The sequence below is a fragment of the Macrotis lagotis genome, chromosome 5, assembly GCF_037893015.1.
Source record: "Macrotis lagotis isolate mMagLag1 chromosome 5, bilby.v1.9.chrom.fasta, whole genome shotgun sequence".
NCBI classification, from domain to species: Eukaryota; Metazoa; Chordata; class Mammalia; order Peramelemorphia; family Peramelidae; genus Macrotis; species Macrotis lagotis.
Window position 1 is genome coordinate 163,647,491 of NC_133662.1, and position 9,903 is coordinate 163,657,393.

Below are 9,903 nucleotides of genomic sequence, written 5' to 3' on the forward strand. Positions count from 1 at the left end.
GCAAAATCTCAAGCAATCAAAAAATCACTTGCATTTCTTTATAATGATAAAAATCTACGAGGTAATTAAATAAAGAGAAACCCCATTCCAAATCACTATAGAATACATAAAATATCTGGGGATTGAACTACCAAATCACACACACACAAAATTATATAGATTCCATTACAAAGTGTTCCTTATTGTTTAGTCATGTCTGACTGTTTGTAACTACATTTGGGTTATTATTTAGTTATGTCTGACTCTTTGTGACTGCGTTTGAGATTTTCTTGGCAAAGGTATTGACTTTTGTGCTGTCAATTTCCTTTTCCAGCTCATTTTTACAGATGAGAAAACTGAAGCAAACAGGGCTGTCGCTTGCGCAAGGTCACCTGGTTAGTAAGCTTCTGAGACCAGATATGAACTCAAGAAGGTAAGTCTTTCTAACTCCTGGTCCAGTATTTTATTCACTGAACCATCTAGCTGCCCAAAGAAATAAAGAAGAACGTAAAAAAGCTAGAAGAATATTTAGCAGCTCATAATTGGACCATGCCCATATCATAAAAGCAGTTAATTTAAACTTAAAACGTGAGGTCAAATGAATTGTCCTAGGGATACTGTATAGGATAATGATAAAAATAATAACAACATTCATTTTGAAAAGCAAAAGATCTAGAATATCAAGGGAAATGATGGAAAGTTGGGATGATGGGAAAATGGCACCTCTATCATCAAACATCAAGCAATAGTCATCAAAATCATCTGATATTAGTTATAAATAAGAAAAGTAGAGCAATGGAACAGACTAGACAAGCTAAAATCAGAAACAGTGGAACTCAATTACCCAATAAAGATATTCTTATCCAGAGATATTTTCTTAACCAAACAAGAGAAAGAAGTAATTACAAAAGATAAAAGTTACTTTGATTACATACAGGGATGTGAATCAGTATAATCATTTTGAAAAGCAATTTGTAATTATGCAAATAAAGTGCCTAAAATGTTTATATCCTTTAACCCTGAGTTTCCATTATTAGACATATATATATACAAATATATATATATATATATATATATATATATATATATATATATATTCCAAGAAGGCCATTGATTAAAAAGAAAATCCTTATATATATATATATATATATATATATATATATATATATATGTATATATATATATATATATACCAAAATATTTAAATCAGAACTTTTTGTGACAAAAAGTTGAAAAGAGTGATTGGGTAGGAGGAAACCTAGAAGTGTGAAGTATTACAAAAACCTTAAGAGTTGAGAGTATAAATGAGAAATATCAAAAGCTTTGAGAGGTCAAGAAGGATGCAGTTGAGAAAAAGTAAATAGATCTGACAACTAAGTGATCAGTAACTCTGTAGAGAATTATTTAAGTTGACTAATGAGGTCAGCAGCCAAACTACAGAATTAAGAAGAGAGCGTGAGGAAATGAAATAGCTAACCTAATTGTATTTAGACTTCTCAAGGAGATTGCCATGAAAGAGAAAAGAGATATAAGACCATAATTGCTGGGGATGGATAGATCAGGTAAGAGGTTTTTGAGGAAGGAGAGACATGGACATGTTTGTAGGCACTGGGGGAGCAAACAGTTGTTATTTGTCCATTTTTGAAGAGGATCAATGATATCAGGTGATGTCTTGATTTGTGGGTGAACTGGATTTAAGAGAAGCAGAATTGTATAAAATCAGCAGCCTCAATATATCTCTTCCAGGGTAATCAAAGTCCCTTGACAGCACAAAAGTCAAAATGACTAGAGATGACCCAGGATTCAGTGAATAATCTTCAGTGTCTGCCTTCATAAATGTGGGAGCAAATTGTTGTCATCTGCCTGTTAAATTGGGGTGGGGGAGTCTTCAAATGCTTGGAATAGTTGTCCCCCTAACTCACCAATGTATTATAGATCTATTGGTCAACCTCAACCCTGGTTTAGCCCACCTGCTGAGATGCTTTTAGTAGGGTATGGCCAACATGCATGCTACAGGTTCTAGAACCACAAATGAGAGTTGGGTGAAAGATGAACACCAAAGGTGGATGAGCCAAGTGGATAAAGTAAACCCTCATACCAGAGGTGTTAGTTCTCCTGGAAACAGCCAGTAGACAAGGAAAGATTGAAAATTAGTGAGAGAGTGAGGATGATAAAGAAAATCTGCTGAAGAAGGGAAAGAATTGTTTGCATAGGTCTGGCAAAAAAAAAGCTGATCCTCTTTATGACGTTATAACAGTAATATTTACAAATATTTCTTCATTATAACACTATAGACTACGTTAGGATCAAGTGACTTTGTCGATGATCGTCCAGTAAGTGAGTAACAAGAGCTAGAATTTCAAACTACCACTACCACAATGGAATAATGTTTCCAGAGAAATGATTGTAAGTAATGAGCACATGAGCAGACCCTTTCTGTGCAATTTGGGGAGAGAAGTCTGAGAAATGTTCATTGGGAACTTTTGCTCCTCTCCAGAGAGGTGGTGAACCATAGGGGCAGAGTGATTCATATATTTTCAGACATAGTGAATATGTTCGTTTGTTTTGCTTGATTCTCCTTGTTTGTTATAAAAAGAGTTCATTTGCAAAAAAAGCTAAGAGTGGGAAATCATTTAAAAGTAATAAATGATATAATTAAAAAAAGAAAAGAGAATCAATAAAACTTTTTAAAAAGAAATGAACACTAATGAATAGAGAAGAAGAATCTAGTGCTTTGAAAAAACATTAGCATTAAAATCCCTGACTACAAAGGAAAGAGTTTGTTGTTAAGGCCCTGCCAGAAATTTTGAAAAGAAAGTACTGTTCCAGGAAACTCGTGAACTTTCTTTTTCACATTCTGAGTTCTTTCTGACCCTCTTCTTCCCCTGATAAATCTTCTTGTTCATTCTTTGTCACTTGTCCACATTCACTGATCACAGTAGGTCCCCAGAGAAAATGCCAATGACTGACACAGGCCTATGAAAGCGACCCTCAATTCCTCTGGGAATGCAAACTACTAAAGCCCAGAAGCCTCTTAGTTAGAAACCCTGTGTGCCAGATGGCAGGGTCACAGTCTACCATGGTTCCCTGGACTGTTTCTAAATGTTAACTCTTGTTTTCCCAGATGTTTTATCTTTTGCTTTCTGTTGGTTAAGACCATTGCTTCACTTTATGTAAAATGATGTTCAGGAAAAGAGAAAGGTTAGCTTTGTTTGTTGATTTAGTTTTATTTAAGACCAAATAGGCCAAAGGGATTTTTATAACATACTGATATTCTCTAAGGTTCTCTGTTAACTGTGTGACTATAAAGATAATGTCTGCTGTAGAACATACCTGACAAAAGTTTGATCATTCTTTTCTCATATTTTATCCAGAGTAATCTAGCATGGTTCAGATCCTGAGTTCCAATCCTGTCTTGCTCACTTACTATCTAAATCACTTAACACCTTTAGGTCTCAGTTTCTTTTTCTGTAAAAGGAGAGGCTTAGACCACAAGAGCTCTAAGGTCTATTTCAAATCTAGGTCTAAGAGATTATATTGCATGGCTAATTCTTATCCAGATTTTATAGAGATGCAAAAAATGACCCTATAAGTCAATAGTTGCTGATATCTTCTGAGTCACCATTTAAGGTGGTGCTCTTTTTCAATATTTTAGAATTTTCCCCTTTTGAGGACTTATAAAATTGACTTCAGCATGAATTTTTTTCACATATTTAGTCAAGTCCACCAACTCTTCCCAAGTTTATTTTCTGCATTATTGACACTTCTTTATGTGATATATGGGTAGTTAGGTGACACAATGGATAAAGCACTGATACTGCAATCAGGAAGATTCATTTTCCTGAGTTCCAATCTGACCTTAGACACTAGCTAGCTGTGTGACCCTGAGCAAATCACTTCACTCTGTGTGCCTTAGCTTTCTCATATATAAAATGAGTTGGAAAAGAAAATGGTAACCCACTGCAATATTTTTGCCAAGAAACTCTCAAATGGAGTCACAAAGAATTAACCACAACTAAAATGACTAATCATCAACAACATGTGATATATGGGTCATAAATGCTTCCAAACACAAGGAGAGATACAATGAAAACTGTTCTGGAATTGGAGTTTGAAGATATGAGTTCAAATTCTTGCTCTACCTTTAGTATTTGCCAGATTTTTGCTTTTTCTGGGTCTTAGTTTCTTCATCTGTAAAGGTAAGTATTGTGCTAAGTGAACTTTAAGGTCTCTTTCAGCTCAAAAACTACATGATTACTATAAGAACCTTGGTGATTTTGATTTAACATTCATTTACATTCCTCACAAGGGTGATGTCATGACTTTCATGGGAACTGGATCTAAGTGAGTAAGATTTGCAGTTATCAGCCTCACTGTCTCTTCCCAAGTCACTGAAGTCCAGTAGCAGGACAAAAGTCACGATGATGGCTTATGGCCCAAAATGCAATGGAAGACTTGGGCATCTTTAATGATTGACCAAGCTCTAGGTATTCCCTTGTGCTTTTCAGATAGAAATCTAAATCCTAGAAGAATGAAACATATTGCCTTAGGTCACACAGGTAGTAAGCCAGGTTACAGTCATATGTAATTTGTAATCTTTCTTCTCCAGTGTTTTATAAATGAGCTTGTTTTCTAAACTCTCGGATACTGTGTCTCACCTTTTGATCAAGCGATTTTAGTTGAGATAATGGGGGGGGGATACCGCCTCTTTTGTAAATAACTACAACTAACTATATGTCACTTAAACAAACTTTACTATACTGGCTTATTTCATCCTCACAACATCTCTGGGAGGTAGGTGCTATTATTATTCTCATTTTGCAAACAAGAAAACTGAAGTCAAGAGAGGTTAATTGATTTGTCCAGGATCATACTAGTTAGAAATTATCAGAGGAATAGTAACTGTCATCTGAATTGCTGGTCTCAGGTTGCCTTCTCTAGGCAACTCTCTGATCCCCTTTTATAAACTTCTGAGAGCTGCCTCCCCCCATCTTCTTCCTGTATAATCAAGGGTCAAGAACTACTATGTCTGCCACCAGGGCAGGACCAAACTACCAAAAGAACATAAAATCTCATTATGAGGTCAAATACCCTACCAGGATGGACCATATTGGTCCATCAATGGACCTGGAACCCTGTATCATGCATCCAGGGTAATGTCTAATCATCTCGATTCATATTTGGTCACTGGACCCAGATGACTCCAGAGAAGAAAGTGAGAACTGGTGACTTAGCACAGCATCCCCCTCACTCAAATCCAATTCACTTGCATGTCATGGCATCCCTTCCCTGAAGTTGTTGCTAGAGAAATTTGTGCTGCTAATAAAGATCTGAGAGCTCTTTTAAATGAAAGAATTTACAACTGGCTCTAGAGTTGAAATAGCCCATGATTTATTTTGCAAAAATCACAGATTAAAACTTTTTTTCTGAAAAAGCAGCAAGCTGCTTATGAGCAGCTTGAGGACAAAAAACTAGGTAAAGTACCTAAGGCGGGGGGGTGGGGGGCGGGAGAGATTGAGAGAGAGAGAGAGAGAGATGGCTTAGACTCAAGCAAGTCCAGCCACATAGTTCTCTGGTGGGTCTAGGACAGGAGCACATGGCTCTAGCTTAGAAAGAGAAAGATAGCATGTCCATCTTGGAAGGGGAAGGAAGGAAAGAGAGTTTCTCTTTTGGGTCCATTGATTTAAATACATTTCTATAATGGGTTGGACAAAGATGGTGCTTGGGGAATGGTTTAGCACCTGACTCCAGGTATGCTCCAAAATGCAGGTCACAGCGGGGTAGTCCTCCAAGGAGGGGCCAAGACAGCACTCATGGGCTATGCAAGGACACACTGGTCCTTCCTGTCCCAAGGTACATGACCTTCAAGTTCAAAACATCACTTCCTGCAACTCAAGATTATAGTCCTGCCTGCATAAGCTTGGCCAAGGTCAGAATGAAAGTCTAGAGGAATTGTTTTACAGGATTTTAACAGTACAAAAGATTACAAAATGTATTTCTAATTACAATATTTCTTTATCCATATTCCCTGCATCAATGTCATGCTCTTCTGTGAGAACAAAGAACAAACAGCAATATCATCATCATCATCATCATCATCATGGAATACTTGGACAAGTGCTGCTGAAAGGTCATCTAGAGGCCTTCCTTACACCCATGTTTCTCATACTCCCTAACCCCAGTCATTATCTTGCAACTGAATTTTCCCTAGGTACCAAAATTCTGATTTTTTTTACATTGATTAAATTTCCCAAAGAAATAGAGTCCATGTCTTTTCTCTCATATATTTTCCTTTCTTCAGGTTCAATAACTTATCCTTTTTTAGGCTTTTTTTATAAGGCAAATGGGGTTAAGTGGCTTGCTCAAGGTCACACAACTTAGTAATTATTAAGTGTCTGAGGCTGGATTTGAACTCAGGTACTCCTGACTCCGGGGCAGGTGTTCTATTCATTGCACCACCTAGTCACCCCATCAATCATTTATTTAAATAAATTCTAGAGGTGGCACAGTGGATAGAGCACTGGCCCTAGAGTCAGGAAGACCTGAGTTCAAACCCGGCCTCAGACACTTAATAAATTGCCTAGCTGTGTAATCCCATTGCCATAAATAAAAAATTAAAAATAAAATAAATTCAGTTAAAACTTGTAATTATAGTTTTTTTTTATTTTCATCCTCTCTTCTTATTGGATATTGATTTTTACCTTTTCCCTATCCAAGCAATGTCTGAGAACACAGATAACTCAGCTGATTCTGAAATAAAACCCATATCAGCTATTGGTAACCTGTCAGTTACCATAAAATAATTGATTTTATTCATGATGTTGTCGGTGTTCTCCATATCTAGCATCTTTGAATAAAATATTAATACATAAAAGGAAGAGTCAAGTGAATATGGTAACTACCTAATGAATGCTTATTTCCTTGACTCTGTACTAAGCACTATACTAAGCACTAGAGATATTTTTAAAAAGGAAAAACAGAAGTCCTACTCTCAAGAAGCTTAAAGTCTAATAGGAAGACCACATGCAAATTTGAAAAGTCGTCAAGTGTGGTCCCAAGTGATGAATTTTATATGGAACAATGGAAAGAGCAATAGATTTATTGTCAGAGGATCTAAGTTCAAACTCCAAGACTAGCTATTTATAAACTATATTATGACAGTAGGTAATCACATGACCTCTCTGGAAATCAGTTCCCTTACTATAAAATAGGAAATGAGTTGACTAGAGAGGCACTCTAGACTCATTAGCTAAGATTGTAAAGGCTCATCACTAGTTTGAATATAGGCTGATAACTCTCAGATAATACTTAGCAACTTGTAGAAAGATTGCAATCTACATGGACAAAAGAAATATCTTTATGAATAAAATCACAAACCCTTAGAAATATTGAAGGAGCAAAATAATCAGGAATGAGGCCTTTTTCATATTTTACTTCTTCACTCTAAACCAGGGATGGGGGACCTTTTTTCTGTCAAGAGCCATTTGGATATTTATAACATCATTCCCAGACCATATAAAATTATCGACTTAAAAATTAGCCTGCTAGATCTGACCAAATATTTCATTAATTCAACCTTTAAAAGTTCCTAAATTTATTGAATTTTTAGTCCTACCTGCAGTTGCCTTGGCAGCAAAAGACCAAATGATTTTGTGGACTTTATAAGGGTCAACAAGTCAGATGTCCCCTATTGCCACCCTAAACCATGACTTTTCCCAACATACTTTGTTTGCCCTCTCCCTCCACTCGTGCCTATTCACCTTCTGTACTAACATCATTGAGTATCAAAGTACATATTTACTTGGAAGAGTTAGTTAAATTCTTCATAGAATTTTTCTACTTCCCTTTCTGTGACAGATGTTGGAGCATAAGTTGTAATTACCTTCCTGATAACTTGTTTGCTTATGCTTATCATGAACTCTGGATCACAAGATGACCAAGTGTCTGGCTGAGATGATGTTTATCATTACCTTTTATGCACATGATAAAACAAACCTTATTGATTCCTTAATTTGCTTTGGAGGTATCTTTCCATCTAACTATGAATCTATTATATATTTTGGTTTCATCTCTAGGAAGAAGAATGATATAGTCCAGTTATTCCAGGAAAATACCAACCTGCAGCTGAACTCTCGTGTATGCCTTGTCTCTACCTAATAGAATGTGAACTATTTGAGAACAGATATTGCCTTAATTTTTCATTAATAGCCCTAGTGCTTTGTACATACTATATACCTAATAAATTCTTTGTCATTCATTCAAAGTCTTCATTCATCCAATAGACAGATAAAGCATACACACTAGTGACACCAAAGTTAATGGAACCAAAGCAGCTAAACCAGTCTCTTTCTTTTTGGAAAAGGATTCTTTCTTTTACCAGGGGATATGAAGGACTCATAATTATCCTCAGAACTAAAATGGCATTTCTTTTTTCTATCTTTCTTTCTTCTAAGGCATGGATCCCCTCACATAGGGCAGTGAGCCCCCTTGGGTCCAAATTAGGAGGCTGAGACACATACTCTGTAATATTCAGAAATATCAGCAGAAGAAAAAAAAGTGTTGGAGAAGTACAGATAGGAATAAATGTACCACGTCCTTATTCCTCTATGAGAAACTTTTCATTACTTATAAATATGAAAATGGAAATAAAAGTATTAAAATAACAAGGAAATAAGTCTATTTTCCTTTTTTAAGTGTTATAGTTTCTTTCACAAAAGAAAATGGGTTTTTTTTTGAAAGTTATCAGTTTTTGTTTTCTAAATTATAAATTTTAAGGAAAGGTTGTTAAGAGTCTTGATGCCTAGCATCCCCATTGCCTTCTAAGTCTATGATCTTATGGTCTAAACTCCAGGGGACTTTGCTCACACAGTATTGTATGTCCCATAATGTTCAAGGAAAGAGGGCTATTGGAAGAGGTAGAGGGGGATGGGGAAAACAATATCCTGAACTCTGACAGGAAAGGCTTCATCGTTTCATAAATACTAAGCATGCTACCAAGGATGGCAAAGAAAGAAAAAATAGACAGCTGGGAGATAACTGAAGAGTCATAATATGATAGGAATATTTAATCCTTGGAATACTTTATAGAAGGAAGCAGCTCTAAGACTGTGTTCCTTAAATCTGAAATATATGACTAAGCTAAGCTTAGAAAGGTAACAGTATATAACCCAGGCAACATTCATTTTTTCCTTTTTTTAATAAATTATCTGTGAATTAGGTAAAAAGAAACATTATCTTTTGTGAAATCCTCTTTCCTGAGCAATAAATATACATTAGGGGTTATCAAGAAGACCAAGGTTACTATGAAGCACCTCCTTTAAGATGTCTTTTTTCATTCCCCAAATTTTTAGGGCCTCTACACTCTATATTTGGGGGCTTTCTCTACTACACACCACCAAATTCACCTATAAATAGCTAGGTGGTCAAGTAAATAATATTAGGGGCTTGAAGTCAGAAAGATCTGAGTTCAAAACTTGCCTCAGATACTTATTAGCTGTGTGAACCTAACATAATACTTTAACTTCTCTGTGCCTGTGTTTCTTAGTAGTTACCTCCTATGACTGTAGTTAGGATCAAATGAGATATTTGTAAAGTGTTTTGTAAACTTGGAAGTATAAAATGCATTTTATATACAAAATATATAATTATTTTATAAATATTCAGAACTTATTTATCTATGAACAACCCCTGCTGATGCTCCTCTCAAAAAATATAAGCTCTTAAGGGCAGAGACTCACTTTTAGCTCTGTATCTCTAGTGCCTACCACAGTAACTGGCACTTAGTAGATGCTTAATAAATAATAATAGATAGTATTTATATAAAACTTTAGCTTCTACAAAATACATGTTATCTCATTTGGTCCTCAAAACAGTCCTGGGAGGTAGAGATCATTATTATCCCCTTTTTACAATGGAGGAAACTGA

The 9,903-nt window shown here is 35.8% G+C and overlaps 1 long non-coding RNA gene across 1 annotated transcript; it reads left to right on the top strand.

Moving 5' to 3' along the window:
- Nucleotides 1–329: 329 nt before the first annotated feature.
- LOC141489958 (uncharacterized) lies at nucleotides 330–8,636 on the top strand. Its single transcript, XR_012469032.1, has 3 exons — nucleotides 330–412; nucleotides 6,036–6,190; nucleotides 8,055–8,636. It is a non-coding gene; the product is annotated as an uncharacterized LOC141489958 (long non-coding RNA).
- Nucleotides 8,637–9,903: the final 1,267 nt, after the last annotated feature.